Source organism: Lathyrus oleraceus, chromosome 1, assembly GCF_024323335.1.
Source record: "Lathyrus oleraceus cultivar Zhongwan6 chromosome 1, CAAS_Psat_ZW6_1.0, whole genome shotgun sequence".
NCBI lineage: Eukaryota > Viridiplantae > Streptophyta > Magnoliopsida > Fabales > Fabaceae > Lathyrus > Lathyrus oleraceus.
Genome location: NC_066579.1, coordinates 236,216,720 through 236,234,346, shown reverse-complemented (window position 1 = coordinate 236,234,346; position 17,627 = coordinate 236,216,720).

Sequence of the window (17,627 nt, the reverse complement as noted above, 5' to 3'; positions counted from 1 at the left end):
ACTCTTTTACATCAGGCTGTCTAAAGCTGTACTTCTTTGTATGCCTTTTTGGTCTTTCCATGTCTGAAAATTTTGCAAATAAACCCTTTAAGTTCCTTGAAAATTTTCTGATTTTTCTGATGACATGAATGCAGATGAATGCATGAATGCATGAATGCAACAATCACACTCAAGGATCAAGCTAGTCACACCAAACAAAGGTCATGGGAAAGCTCATCGTATCCCTAATATCAATCATCCATTTTGGTGGATTCAGGTTTTCACCTTATCAACACCCAAGTTCCATTGATATTAACGGTACATGAACCGGCTCTAACATCCTTAATATCAATCATCCATTTTGGCGGATTTAGGTTTACACCTTATCAACGCCCAAGTTCCATTGATATTAACGATGTTTGAACGACTCAACCATGAATCACGGGTTTGCTGAGAGTCACGAGCATGGAGTCTCGGTTAAGAACCACCCAAAGGGAGTGTATTAGGGTTTAAACCTGCCAGACATGTTCTACCAGAGGTTCCCATAATCATCGTCCCATCTTTCGGATATTATCGGAGGAACGAATACTCGTATTCCAAAAATATTCTCAAGAGAGACTCTTATGAGTGTAGTATCGCGTAACAATCGCATCAGAACTTACATCTGAACGACCTTCGCACTACGTCCTAAAAAATAGGCCAAGATGGGCTTGGTAAACTAAGGTCCTTGGCTTCTAAGGCACATGATTGAAAGAATAATGCCTAACCACAAATAACTTGTGTGACATTATTAATCCAATATGACCTCCACCAAGTGAATGGACTCGCAAGTCAACTGGCTAAGGAATACTCCACACCAGTCAACAAGACTATGCCATTCTCCTATCCTAGAGTGCACTCGAGTTCGGGTATAGAACTCATCTCACAAAGATCACCAAAGCAAACAGCAATTGTATATCAAGCAATTCAAACATTACAATCAATACAGTTATCCCAAATTGTACAAAAATATGTCAAATAACAGATAAACAAATATCATACAACAAGGGTGAAAAGTAGGCAATACCACCAGGGAAGGTCTAATGTTTATCTCCAACAGAGTCACCACTTTTTTGTAGCGGTGTATTCGTCGCTATATGATTTATTGATTAAACCATAAGCAAAGCATACAAAGAAATCGAGTCGCCACCGCACTTTTATTTATCCTAAGGACTGGTTAAAAAGCGAACAAAAACCTAAGAAGTTTTACACATAGAAAACTAATAAAAAGATCAGAGAATCTGGGTAAGGGGTAAATTACGCAATGGGAAGGTGTTAGGCACCCATCACGTCCTAGGTACTCCTAGGGAGGCCTTTTCACACTTGTTGTATAAGAAAATGTTTATTTGTTTATGACATATTGTGCAAACATTAATGGGATGATGAGAAAAGAATGTACATTTTTTTATTGTTTTTGTGTTTGAACGGATGAACCCGTTGCCTACGTACCTTCCATCAAAGGTAAGGATCAAAATGCCGTAGTTCGGCTAAAAGATTTCCAAAAATTAGTGAGTTCATTTTAAAACACAAGCATTAAGGCTTTTCATTACCAATGGGAGAAAACTCAACCTGATTCAACAATCCACCATGCGAGGACGGCTTCAACATACTAGTGAGGGGTTAACCCTATAATAAGTATGGAAGGCTTACAATCAACTCACTAAGGATAAGGTAAGATTTACATCAACCACTATGGTAATTGAAACCTATGGCTAAGGTATGAAAACATATTAACAATGGACAAAGCCACAAAACAATTGAATGGGTGAAGTTAATTGATTATGAGTATTCACAAAATATGGTCAAGATATGATTAAGATTGATTCAAAGAAGTGTTACGAAATGGAGTTTGAAAAGTCAAGGACTTAGGGTCCAGGTTTCTAATTTGAAAAGACATGAAGATGTTTGCACAACAAGTATTTACAAGTTTTAAAAGTCAACAAGTGAAAAGGGATTTTTGAAACAAAAAGGATGTGGATGAAGGAGTGTAAAACTTCCTAGAAGTTCACCTCTTGAAATCATATAGAAGATGATTCAAGTGTGTCCTTAGGAATAAGGCAACAAAGCAAGTAAGCAAAATAAAAGCAAGGTGATACCGGATGCCATCAATGGACTTATACCAATCTCACAATCAAAAGCGGATACCGGATACCAATAAATGGGTTTACACCAATCTCCTAAAACAAAACAATGATACCGGAAGCCAATAAATGGGCTTATACCAATCTCACAAACAAAAGCGGATATCAGATGCCAATAAATGGACTTATTCCAATCTCCTAAGGTAAAACAAAACATGGATGTCAGATGCCAATCTATCTGGGCTTATACCAACCTCTAAAGGATGATCATAGGAGTGCAAATGCCAACAACATGGTCTTACAATTGCATCCTCACAAAGCAATCACAAACAAGAAAGTGGATGTCAGATGCCAATCTATCTGGGCTTACTCTAATTTCCAACAGATGATCATGGGAAAGCAAATGCCAACAACATGGACTTATAATTGCATCCTCACATACAAAAAATAAACAAGCATTAAGCAATGGACATAAGTGGCCACATGAAATGGTCTTACACTCTATCCCTTCCAAATCATAGGAACAATGGCCAATTAATGGACTTACTGTTGTCCTCAATGGGCAAACTCAAACATGGATCACAAAGATATGAAATGATGATCATGCAATAATGAACAATCAATGATGATAAATGCACAAAGGCAAACAAGCAAACATGTACAAATGCAACAAACAATCAATCAAACAAAGTCATCTAGCACACACTATAACCAAACAATTAGGCTCAAGCAGGGGTTAGACTTTAAAGTCAACTGGAATGGGGTAAGTGGTGCTCTTAACCTTGACATTGAGAGCCAAGGTGAAGCAAGATGAAAGGATATGAGGGGTGTGCCTCATTGCTCTTATCTCTAGTCAGAGAGAGCATTGAATATCAGAAGGTGTGGGAGTTCAGAAAGTTGGAACTTTCTCCACAAGTTAATGACTCGATAGATCTTGGGTTTTTACTCACTATGCATCAACACATGTGGTGTGAGCAAGATGAGTGACACACAGAATAGTAGGAGATAGGCTACATATCTCTTCTATCTACCAATTGCCTCATATGAGGTCTTTTCCTGCTTAAGGACAAAAGTAAACAATCACAAACATTGCCTCTTAAGGAGGACTTCAGACAGGTGCCTGGCCAAGTAACAGGCCAGGTCTTCCAGACTACATGGAGACAAGAGAGTCTACCTCAATGCTAATGCTATCAAGCAAAGCAATAGCAAGTTCACAATGGAACTATAGCAACTAAGTGTACCTGAAATCAATCAAATATAATCAGTATACCAATCACAAAGTCAAAACAGACAAGATAAGAACCAACAGTCAACACAATCAATCACATGTGCAAAGCACACACTCAAATGAAATGAGCTAGGCATCCTACAAAACAAATCAAGTTAGTCCATAACAATCAAATAAACCAAACTCAATCAACTTGAATTAAACTCCTTAAAGCAATTGCTTCTTCAACCTGAAAATCAAACTCAAATGTGAGAAGTAAACCCTTAGGCCAAAGCCTAGGGTCAAAGGAGGAGAAATAGACCAAAACAGAATATGAAAATTGATCAAAATCAAGATTAATCAAATAAGAACAAAGTCCAATTGGTCTTATGTCAAAACTATGCACCAATTCCATTTCATAAGCAAATCATGTCAAACTAGACAAGTTGAGAACTCAATGATGTAAACAGAATGAACACAAGCAAATCAAATCAAACATGGCTCAATAAATTTCAAGAAAAATCCTGCCTAAACAGAACACATTTAATGAGCAACACACCAAAATTCATTGCAATTGGATAAAGGGAAGCAAGTCAATTAAAATCAACAAGTCAAAGCATATTCAAGCAAGCTCATACAAGGCACCAAATCATACATCAAGTTCATGCAAGCATAAAACAAAAATGACATAAGATAAATGAATGAGACAAAAGCCATGGCAAACTTCAATATGTCTATAATACACATGCCAAATTTCAAGTTTATCCAATAATCCACAAGAATTTCACAAAACATATAAGATCATGACTCACAAAATGTTCACAATTGGTCAAGCAGAAGAGAAATTATCAAACAAATAGAAAATGCATTCAAAAATTCCAGGAAAAATCACAAGCAAACTTAACATCCATAAGTATCAACATGCAAAAATCCAGAACAATTGGCATAGCATAAGCATGGGAAATAAAATCAAGAATATGGACAAGAAATGGTGTGACACACATTGTCACACCTCCAAATATCACATCATATCTCACAATCCAGGAACTAAAAAATAGCAAACTATATACCAAAATGACCAGGAATGAGTCTAGAACACACATGTAAAATTTCAGGAATTTCCAATTAATCATCAAGATTTCATGAAAGAAATAGCAAGCATGGTGTAAGGAATGACATGTGAAGACAAACCCTAGGCATTTATTTTTTCTACACGTGCACAAATTTATTAAAAATCATCAAAAAATAAAGGACATGATGAGGAACATGCTGGAAAATATATCAAGTGAAATGGATTATTAATGAATGAGTTATGATTTTTTGATTGTGGAAGAAAAATAAAAAAAAAGTGTGAAAGGCAAGCATGTACACATGATAAGCAAAATGAAAGAAAATAACACAAGGCCATTGGAAAATGATGGAACGGGGAATCGAACCCCTGCACAATTCAAATGAAGCGCCCTTTTGATGAAACGCTCCGTTTCATTAAAAGGTGTGGCGCGTTCTGATTAGATCATGGCGCTAAAACACAAAATCCATGCAAAACCGAGGCAAGGTAAGATCTAAACGCGTTCTGGACACGAAATTGAAGCATCTTCATCGTGTTCTTGCTGTTCATCATCCACATGAACTTTTCATCACAGAAATCATCAAGCAATATACTAATCGAACCAGCATTCAACCTAGATCACTAATCTACCATTGATTTCAATTAATTTCACTCATAGCAAAAGGATCGAGCAAAACAAGTTTTAGCACCAACCACACATGAGAAATGGATGTTCATGGACTTTTTGGAAAGGCAAGATCAAGATCTTCAACTTTCATGTTGGGCAAAAATTGATTTGAAGCTTGCTTGATGATGTTAAGTTGAGGAGAAGACCTTTCCATTTTTGGCAGTTTGAAATTAGAGGTCACTTGCTATTTTTGGAAACTTTTTGTCTGACCTCCAATTCCTCAATGTTGATGTTTGACATGTTATATGAGGTTTGTATGGACATGAATGAGACCTCTCAAACCATTTCCTACCATCAAATCCCTGATTAAATGCACAGTTGACCACAATTGACTTTGCTAGGGCTTTGGTTGACTGAGCCATGCTTTGATGAATTTCAAGCCTCTACCACTTGAGATCTTGATTCCAAATGATATCATGGTTCATATGAACTCTTGATGAATGATCATGGTGCCCAAATTCTTCAGAATGGCCACCATTTATGGCTCAATGGCTGATTTTGACTGATTTGACCTAATTGCTTCATCTGCAAGTAACAATGTTAGATGACAATATTTTTGTACTTTTGGTTAGTAAACAAATGAAAAGCAATGATATACATATGCTATACATGCTTGGTGATCAAGAATCACACTCACAAGATAGCCCACCCACAGGGAAGGAGGCAAAGGTGCACAATGATCCTTGAGGCAATGATATGATATGATATGATGCCATGAGGGATCTTAGGGACAAAATTGGGGTCTTACATCTCGAGATGAAAACCGGATGGAAGATGCTCTTGCAATGTTGACTTCAATGATTATGGTGAAGTTTTGGAATAAAGTCCCTGTAGCGGTGTATTCGTCGCTATATGATCTATCGATTAAATCATAAGCAAGGTATACAATGAATTTCGAGTCGCCACCGCACTTTTATTTATCCAAAGGACTGGCTAAAAAGCGAACAAAAGCCTAAGAAGTTTTACACGTAGAAAACTAATAAAAAGATCAGAGAGTCTGGGTAAGGGGTAAATTACGCAATGGGAAGGTGTTAGGCACCCACTACGTCCTAGGTACTCCTAGGGAGCCCTTTTCACACTTGTTGTATAAGGATTGTTATTTGTTATGACATAAGTATTGTGCAAACATGATTGGGATGATGAGAAAAGAATATACAATTTTTATTGGGTTTGAACGGATGAACCCGTTGCCTACGTACCTTCCATCAAAGGTAAGGATCAAAACGCCGTAGTTCGGCTAAAAGATTTCCAAAAGTTGGTGGATTCAATTTTAAACAATAGCACTGAGGCTCTTCATTATCAATGGGAGAAAACTCGACCAAGACCAACATCCACCATGCGAGGATAGCTTCGACGTACTAGAGGGGTTAACCCAGTTTTCAGTACGGAAGTCTTACTGTCGACTCACTAAAGATAAGGTGAGGTTTACATCAACCACAATGATAATTGAAACCTATGGCTAATGCATGAAAAGATTAACAATGGACAAAGCCAAAACAAGTGAATGGGTGAAGTTAATTAATTGTGATTATGAAAGTGGAGTCAAAGTATGATTAAGATTGATTCAAAAGAAGTGTTATGAAATGGGTTTGGAAAAAGTCAAGGACTTGGGTCCAGGTTTTTAGTTTGAAAAAAAACATGAAGATGTTTGCACAATATCTATGTCAAGTTTGAGATCAAAGTGTGAAAAGGTTTAGGACATAATGGGGATGAATGGATGGAGATGGATTGTAAAACTTCTTAGAAGGTTCACTTCTTGAAATCATATAGGGGATGATTCAAGTGTGTCCTTTGGAATGGGCAATGGATAATAACAAACAAACAGGAAAGTCAACAAAAGCGGATATCGGATGCCAATCACTGGGCTTATACCAATCTCCTAAAACAGAACGGGATATCAGAGGCCACTCAATGGTCTTACACTAATCTCCTCAAACAAAAAGAAACTTGGATACCGGATGCCAATCTGTCTGGACTTATACCAATATCCAACATATGATCCTAGGAAAGCAAATGCCAACTTGCAGGGACTTACAATTGCATCCTCACATAAACAAAGAAAAACAAAACATGGATGTCAGATGCCAATCTGTCTGGGCTTACTCTAACCTCCACAGTATGGTCCTAGGAATACAAATGCCAACTTGCAGGGACTTACAGTTGTATCCTCACATACAACAAACAAAACAACATGTGATCATAGGAAAGCAAATGCCAACTTGCAGGGACTTACAGTTGCATCCTCACATACAATCAAATGCATCAAGCAAAGATAAGATGAGTGGCCAAGGTGATGGTCTTATACTCACTTCCATATCATAGGAGCAATGGCCAATGGATGGTCTTACAATTGTCCTCAATGGGTAAACAACAATGATAATGTCACAAAGACAAATGAGATGATTATGCATTGATGAGCAATAAATGATGATAAATGCATAGAGCATACAAGCAAACATGTGTATATGAAACAATTGATCAATCAATGAAAGCAATCAGCACACACTATAACCAAACAAGGAGGCTCATTCAAAGGGTCAGGCATTGAAGCCAACTGGAATAGGTTCAATGGTGCTCTTAACCTTGCCATTGAGGGGCTAAGGTGAAGCAGATGAAAGGATATGAGGGGTGTGCCTCATTGCTCTTATCCCTGGTCAGGGAGAGCAATGAATATCAGAAAGTGTGGGAGTTCAGAAAGTAGGAACTCTCTCCACAGATAAGACTCTATAGATCTTGGGCTTGGATCTCAATGCTACAACCATGTAATGGGAGCAAAGAGAAGACTCACAGAATAGTAGGAGATAGATTGCTTATCTCTTTGATCTACCAATTGCCTTATTAAAAGGACTTTTCCTGCTTGGGACAAAAGTAAACACACACAAGCATTGCCTCTTAAGGAGGACTTCAGACAGTTGCCTGGCAAAGTAACAGGCCAGTGTGAAAGAATTCTTTAACTTGAATTAATTTTTAATGATAGCAAATTGTGTGATCATCATCCAAATTGATTGTGCATTGCATTACATAATATATTTGTGTTCTTATTTTGTCCATCATCCCACTTTATTGATGCATAAACATACATATAAATCTACATTGAAAATTCCCTTTGAATAACTATTAAAATGCATTTTATATCAGTATGTATCAATACATGAGCCTTTGCATCGATACATGTAACCTGTGATTAATCACAAAACAATTTCTGTTCAGTATGCATCGATGCATACGAGCCATGCATCAATACATGGAAGGCCAAAAACTCTATGTATCGATACACACGATTCCTGCATCGATACAGGACTACTTGAGACTGCCTGTGCATCAATACATGAGCATTAAGCATCGATACATATCAGTGTAAAAATCACATGCATCGATACACACGATTTATGCATCGATACATGAGTAATTGATTTCACCAAATATTCACACAACTTACAGTATGTATCGATACACACTCCTATGCATCAATACACAAAGTTGTTTTAAGTCATAACAGCAACTGTTTTTGCAGAATATAAGAACATGTTTCAACAGCAGATGCAGGTAACGAATTCATTGAGGGAAAACAATTGAACACAGATCAAAAGCAGTGTTGGAGCAATTGTTTGTGAGCACATAGAAACATGAAAGAGACTTCATCTTCTTCATCTTCTCAATCACTTCTCTTCAAGAACAATTACACATAACAATTCTTGTTCTTTGGATTAAAGAAGGATTGAGATAACGTTCAGTGGTACGATCAAGGATCTAGCTGTGGGTTGCAGTGGAACGATCGAGGATCTAGCTGAGTCGAAGATTGAAGGGGGTTTCTAGGAAAAACCTACTGGTTTGTCCTTCAAGAACTGGTGTGTTCTTGAGGGTTTGGGAGTCACATTTGCAGAACATATTCAGCCGCAGCGTTGCGTTTGGAGATCGGGGGATTTCGCAAGCAGGTCGTGGAACCGGTGAATTGTTTGCAACTTTGTGCAGGAAAATCTTGATCGAGCTCAGATCAAGTGAAGGTTTATACAAGAAGAGGTTCTTGGAGTTTAGAAATTCTGTCTTTGTATCAAAACCTTGTATCAACGGATTCGGCAATAATTGATAATCAAAGTTCTCAATTTCATTTGAAATTGAGAGGGAGACGTACCCACACGCGAGGACGACGTGGGGAACTTCCTTAACAAATCTCTGCGTATCGTACTCTTACCTTAATCTTCTTTACGTTTCAAAACTGTTTTGCAATTTCTGTTAGTGTGTGGTGATTGATCATTTTTTTGGACAGCAGTGATAATAAAACCTTTAGTCATACACCATTGCTGTTTATCATCAAACACACACACACCAACTGTTTGACAAAACGGTTAACTTGATTGTGTTCATTGGAAATAGAATTTGAGGATAAGCGCATTCAATCTGTTAAAATTCTGTGTGTATTATTTCTGTCATTCTCATTAAAATCCAGCAACTGCACTTGCGTGTCCGGCTTTCTAGTAGCAGTTCAGAATAGACGGAAGTCGATTCGGGACTGCTTTTTCCGCCGCGTTTGAAAACTCTAATTAAACGTTAAATCCGTTAATTTTTTGAGGTGATCTATTCACCCCCCTCTCGATCACTAGCCACACCGTCTAACAAGTGGTATCAGAGCGCCGGTTCGCTGGTGCTCTGTGGCTGCCTGTAACAGTATGGATTCTGAACCAAAGGGGGCGTATAATAGAGCGCCTATTTTCAACGGTGAAAACTATGGCTACTGGAAAGACTGCATGCGAGTTCATATAAATTCTGTGGATAGGTTAGTATGGGCTGCCATTGAAAACGGTCCGTTTCAAATTACAATGACAAATGCGGCTGGCGCCATAGTACCTAAACCAGAAGATGATTGGAATGAGAAAGATGAGAAAAAGTGGTCGTGTGATTGGAGAGCTCGAAACATGTTAATTTCAGCACTTGGTGTTGATGAGTATTATCGAGTATCCCATTGCACGACAGCTAAAGAAATGTGGGATGCTTTAGAAGTTGCCCATGAGGGTACTACTGAAGTAAAACAGTCCCGCATTAACACACTCAATCAAGAGTTTGAGCTCTTTCGCATGAAACAAGGAGAATCTATCTCCGACATGCAAAAGAGATTCACTCATCTCACTAATAGGTTGAATGCACTTGGAAAACCTGTTTCCAATGAAATTGCTACTAATAAAATTCTGAGGTGTCTTAGCAGGGAATGGCTACCTAAAGTAACAGCTATCAAGGAAGCCAACGATCTAACGACACTTACGATTACAACTCTGTTTGGAAAGCTGGAAGAACATCAGCAAGCATTGGAAAGTCTTGAAAAATATGAGAACAAAAGTAAGAAGGAAAAGGAGAAGAAAAGAGACAAAGAGGGAGAGAAGAAGCCAATAGCTCTTGTGGCCTCTAGCTCTAAGTCCTCACGAAAAGAGCAAAGCGACAATGATTCAAGTAGTGACAAAGATTCGGATGATGAGGAAATGAGACATTTTGTAAGGAGATATAATAGATTCATTCGAAAGAACAGAGTCAAGCATTCCGACAAAAATCTCATGAAGTTTCGAAGACAATCTACAGATTCAAAACAGGAAGAGAATAAGAAGAGTAGAGGAAGAGGATCTTGTTTTAATTGTGGTAAATCTGGACATTATAAAACAGATTGTCCTATGAAGTATAAGGATCAAGGAAAAGCTCCACCAAAAGGGCACAGCAAACAAAGAAGAGCTTACATTGCATGGGAAAGTGATAGTGATTCATCAAGCACACTAAGTTCAAGTGATAGTGATGAATCCGCAAATCTGTGCCTTACGGCTCACACCAAAAATATGTCCTACCACAAGAAGAAAAACAATGACAAAAAGGTAAAACAAGCCTATTACAATAATTTCTCCTCTATGTCTTTTTCGGAACTAAAAATAGCTTTTGAAAAACTGCATAACGAAGCTGTAGATGCTTTTAAACGACTAGCTTCCGACAAACATATCTTCTCTTTTTTGGAAGGAAAAGTAAACAAAGCTGAAATTGATTTAGAAGCATTAAAAACTAGTATTGCAGAAAATTCAAAAACTATTGACATTGACGGATGTAGTAGAGTTAGGTATTGTGACGCTTGTTATATTTGGCAAAAAGAGGTAAATACTCTTAAGGTCAAATTAAAGAAAGCGCTACAACCTAAAATTACTTATGCCGTTGACTCTAGGTTGTTCAAGAAGTCATTGAATCCTCCATATGCAAAATACTCTTTTATTCTAAAGGATTCAATGAACAAGAAGCAACAAACACATCATCATGATCTATGTTATTATTGTTGTCATGCTGGCCATACCATTGAGAAATGCAAGTTTAGGAGATTTCTTGTCCCTAAAGGTATTTATCAATGGAAGCCAAAAGGCAACCATGTTAGCACTTACCCACTCGGACCCAATGAAAATTGGGTACCAAATTCTCTCTTTTGATATTGTAGGATGAGTGCCTTGCCTCCGTAAATAGAAGATGGTTTCTTGACAGCGGCTACTCAAGGCACATAACCGGTGACATAAACTTCAAAGCAAAGAAGAAGGGATATGCCACTTATGGAGACAATAACAAAGGAGCTATACTCGGCAAAGGTAGTGTAGGAAATCCCTCCACCACTACTATTTCAAATGTCCATTTAGTTGAGGGACTTAAGCACAACATGTTAAGCATAAGTCAATTGCATGACAAGGGTTATAAAGTTTTTCTTTCACAAAAACTTGCTGCATAATTGAACATGCTGAACAAAACATTGTGTTTAAAGGAGTAAAAGCATACAGAGTGTATAATAAGCGTTTACTTAATATTGAAGAATCTGTCTATGTTTCTTTTGATGAGTCTGATCCGAAAAATGTCGGAAAAGGTATTTCTTTTAATGACGCAGGGGTATCTACAGAAGACATACTCAAGGAAGCCGTTGAGGAAACTGATCAGTCCAAAACAGCTGCCCATGAGAAGGAGGAAGATACTAGTCATGAAGAAAATGAGGAAGAAAAGACAGCTGAAGTGAAAGACCTTCCAACAGCTTGAAAATCCTCAAAAGACCATCCTATTGACAACATCTTGGGAGACATTTCAAAGGGAGTAATGATTCGTTCTAAGATAAGTTTTTGTTCTCACTTCGCGTTTGTTTCACAAGTAGAACCTAAAAATGCCAAAGAGGCCTTGATTGATGAATTTTGGCTAATGGCCATGCAAGAAGAGCTTAATCAATTTTAAAAGAAATGACGTTTGGGAACTTGTCCCTCGTCCGCGAGATCATCATATCATAGGTACTAAATGGGTTTTTAGAAATAAGCTTGATGAAAACGGAGTGATAACTAGGAACAAGACACGTTTAGTAGCACAAAAGAAAGCACATTCTTTTAGTTCAAGTTTATGTCGACGATATAATATTTGGTTCAACTAACATACACTTGGTCGAGGAATCTTCTAAGGTTATGCAGGGTGAATTTGAGATGAGTCTAATGGGGGAGCTGAACTATTTCCTAGGACTGCAGATAAAGCGACTTGTTGAGGGTACAGCAGTATGTCAAACAAAATACTGCAGAAAACTACTCAAGCGCTTTGGAATAAATGACTCAAAATCAATTGACACCCCTATGCCTACCAACGGGAATCTGGATAAGGATAAGCATGTTTCCTCTTATCTATATTATGCCTCACCTTGGTTGATGAGATTTGTTTTAGATTTCATTTATGCCTCGCAAGATTACATCAACAGAGGTAATATCAATCCTTTCTACAATTCTCCTACTGCTAAGTGGTTGTATATGTTAGAACAAATGTTCTTACTCTCGTTGATACTAATTTGGTTGCATTTATTGTTTGCCTATATTATTTGAACATTACAATAATCTGACTTATGAATCCTTCTTGGGCATAACCATCATGTCTTAGTGCAAAATGCATATCCATACTGCATCATGACTTAGTGCAAAATGCATATCCATACTGCAAAATGCATTAAAATCTGCTTTGGCATCAGTATGCATCGACACAAAACATGTATGCATCGATCCATATACTCTGAATTTCAATTTTTTTCAAACTGGTTCAGGATGTATCGATGCAGCCATCGCACGTATCGATACACAGGGCAAATGTGAATAATAGGCATCGACGCATGACCATTTGCATCGACACATACTGATGCTATTTGAATTAAATGCATTTCATCTCATGCTGCTCAAGTTTTATTTGAATTGTTGCATAATATATGGTTCAGCTTCTGCAATTCTTAAACTCGTTCTAATCCTTAAATGCTTTTCACTTTATGTTTATCTCTTTTGTTATTACCCTTATTCGTCATTCTTTGTGAATGATTCTTTACTTTGATAGCTTCCTTCTTTGTGATTGATAGCTTGTTATCCATTTTTGCCATGCCATGCTACACTTTGTGATTGATAGCTATGTTTCTTCCTCTTTTTGATGTTGTCAAAGGGGGAGAAAATGCAGATATGCACAAACTCAGGGGGAGCATCACACATCTTGCCAAGAATTTGCCATCATCAAAAAGGGGGAGTTTGTGAAAGAATTCTTTAACTTGAATTAATTTTTAATGATAGCAAATTGTGTGATCATCATCCAAATTGATTGTGCATTGCATTACATAATATATTTGTGTTCTTATTTTGTCCATCATCCCACTTTATTGTTGCATAAACATACATATAAATCTACATTGAAAATTCCCTTTGAATAACTATTAAAATGCATTTTATATCAGTATGTATCAATACATGAGCCTTTGCATCGATACATGTAACCTGTGATTAATCACAAAACAATTTCTGTTCAGTATGCATCGATGCATACGAGCCATGCATCAATACATGGAAGGCCAAAAACTCTATGTATCGATACACACGATTCCTGCATCGATACAGGACTACTTGAGACTGCCTGTGCATCAATACATGAGCATTAAGCATCGATACATATCAGTGTAAAAATCACATGCATCGATACACACGATTTATGCATCGATACATGAGTAATTGATTTCACCAAATATTCACACAACTTACAGTATGTATCGATACACACTCCTATGCATCAATACACAAAGTTGTTTTAAGTCATAACAGCAACTGTTTTTGCAGAATATAAGAACAGGTTTCAACAGCAGATGCAGGTAACGAATTCATTGAGGGAAAACAATTGAACACAGATCAAAAGCAGTGTTGGAGCAATTGTTTGTGAGCACATAGAAACCTGAAAGAGACTTCATCTTCTTCATCTTCTCAATCACTTCTCTTCAAGAACAATTACACATAACAATTCTTGTTCTTTGGATTAAAGAAGGATTGAGATAACGTTCAGTGGTACGATCAAGGATCTAGCTGTGGGTTGCAGTGGAACGATCGAGGATCTAGCTGAGTCGAAGATTGAAGGGGGTTTCTAGGAAAAACCTACTGGTTTGTCCTTCAAGAACTGGTGTGTTCTTGAGGGTTTGGGAGTCACATTTGCAGAACATATTCAGCCGCAGCGTTGCGTTTGGAGATCGGGGGATTTCGCAAGCAGGTCGTGGAACCGGTGAATTGTTTGCAACTTTGTGCAGGAAAATCTTGATCGAGCTCAGATCAAGTGAAGGTTTATACAAGAAGAGGTTCTTGGAGTTTAGAAATTCTGTCTTTGTATCAAAACCTTGTATCAACGGATTCAGCAATAATTGATAATCAAAGTTCTCAATTTCATTTGAAATTGAGAGGGAGACGTACCCACACGCGAGGACGACGTGGGGAACTTCCTTAACAAATCTCTGCGTATCGTACTCTTACCTTAATCTTCTTTACGTTTCAAAACTGTTTTGCAATTTCTGTTAGTGTGTGGTGATTGATCATTTTTTTGGACAGCAGTGATAATAAAACCTTTAGTCATACACCATTGCTGTTTATCATCAAACACACACACACCAACTGTTTGACAAAACGGTTAACTTGATTGTGTTCATTGGAAATAGAATTTGAGGATAAGCGCATTCAATCTGTTAAAATTCTGTGTGTATTATTTCTGTCATTCTCATTAAAATCCAGCAACTGCACTTGCGTGTCCGGCTTTCTAGTAGCAGTTCAGAATAGACGGAAGTCGATTCGGGACTGCTTTTTCCGCCGCGTTTGAAAACTCTAATTAAACGTTAAATCCGTTAATTTTTTGAGGTGATCTATTCACCCCCCCTCTCGATCACTAGCCACACCGTCTAACAGCCAGGTCTTCCAGACTACATGAAGAAAAAGGATTATACCTCAATGCAAATTGCTATAAAGCAAAGCAAAGCAAGTTCAAAGAACTAAGCAACTAATGGTACCTGAAATAGTCAAACAGAATCAGTACACAGTTCAAAAGTCAAAGCAAAATGAGAATAGAATTAACAGTCAACATAATCAGATGAATGTGCAAAGCACAAGACTCAAATCATAAGAGTCAAGCCACCTACAAAACAAAGAGGTTAGCTCATGATAAACAAATCAAGCTCAACCAAGTTGTATAAATTTCTTTGAGGCAATTGTTGCTTAACCTGAAACAATGAGCTCAAACATAAGCAATGAGACCACTAGGACAAGCCTAGGGTCAAAAGAGGATGAGAAAGTCAAAACAGCAAATGAAAGTCAACCAAAATCAAGTTTAAACAATCAAAGCAAACTCAATTGGTCCCACATTCATATCATTCATCATCATGATTTCATAAGCAAAAGAAGTCAAAACATGGCAAATGAAAGCTCATAGAGGTCAACAGCAAGACTTAGCTCAAAACCAATCATAATCAATTCCAAAAATCATCACATAATTCATGATCAATCATAATCCATAACATGACACGCATATCAAATTTCAGCTCAATTGGATCATGGGAAGATAGTCAATGAAAATCAGAAAGTCAAAGCAATTTTAAGCATGCTCAAAGAAGTCAACCAAACATGTATCAACTTGAAAAATTCATAAATCAGTGATAACAAATGATAAATGAATGGGATCAACACCATGACAAAGCTTAGGATGTCTACTAATCACATGTCAAATTTCAAGTTCATCTAATAAAGTATGAGAATTTCACAAAGGAAATGGCAACATGTATCACAAAAGTCAACATTTTGGTCAAACAGGGGAGAAAATCTCAAACAATTAGAAAATGCCACAAATAATTCCAAGAAAATTCACACATAAACTAGACATACAAGAGTAGGTTCATGCAAAAATTCACATCAATTGGAGGTCAAGAGGCATGGTAAAGAAAATCATGAAATTGCATATCAATGGTGTGACACAAATTGTCACACCCTAATTCAAAAATTCATAACTCAATGACCAGATAAGATAAATTCACAAACTCTATATCAAAATCACCATGAGTGTGTCTAGTTTGAGCACAAAACAATTCAGGGCCATTGGATAATGCATCACTATTTCATAAATGATTTGGCAAAATGTACAAAATATGCATGCATGTCACAAACCCTAGCATCATTAAAAATTCGATCATCCAAAAAATCAGCAAAAATCATGATAAAAAACTAGATATCAAGCAGAGCATAATGCAAAAATTTCCATGAAATTTGGATCAAAGGTGATGATGTTATGAATTTTAGAAGATGATGAACCAAAATGAAATAAAAAATTGAAATGAATTGATTTTAAATGGATTAAATAAACCGTGGATGGCATTTTTGTAATTGTTGGTTCACTTAAATGAAACGGTGCGTAGCACCCGGTGATGTGTCAAGCAGCAATAGGAACATGGCAATAGCACAGTGAAATTTCTCATGCAGAAACACGGGACAGCAACCAAACGCATTTCAATGGTTCTGGGAAATTTTAGGGTTTGCGCATACAGTACCAACATCATCTTGTTCATTCAATCATGAAAAATTAAATCGCCCAGAATTCGAAATTAGCCATACCAATAGAATCAGTAATCAACATACATCATAAATCCAGCAAGCATTTGAACTAAATCGACCTAACAGGAGAGCAACATGCAAGAACATGTTCATGTAGTAAACTTTAAATCCATAGAAATCAGTGAATACTCAACCATTTCATGCAATATAAAGTTCAATGGAATCAGCAATCTAAGATCTAACTAAAGCATGGCAAAGTTTAATGAAATATGAGATTCGAATATTTACTTGTTCTTGAAGAAATTTGTGAAAACAGTGATGTTTGAGTGCTTTGGCTTGAAACAGGTGCTCCTTGTGGTTTGGAATGATGGATACTTGAAGCAATTTAGCTCAGTGATGCTTGAAGAGGTCCAAATCGGAATCTGCCATTGTTGGAGCTTGGAAAATCAGAATCGAGAATGCTGTTCCAGTTGGTGATTGATGCTTGGAAATGGCTCACAATGATGGTCAGGTGATGAAACCACAAAGGGTTGCTCGAGTTCTTTGGAAGTTTGGTTAGAAAATGCAAAAATGAGAAAATGGTGATTTGAGAGAAAATGAAATATTCTGTGTGTAATTGATGGCTGCTGCTAGGGTTTAATTGTGCAGAAAATGTGCTTAAATACTTCTGTTTAAGGTTGCATTAGTAAGAGCTAAACACAATTTGATTAATGGTAAGTTTTTGCTAAATGGTGGTTTT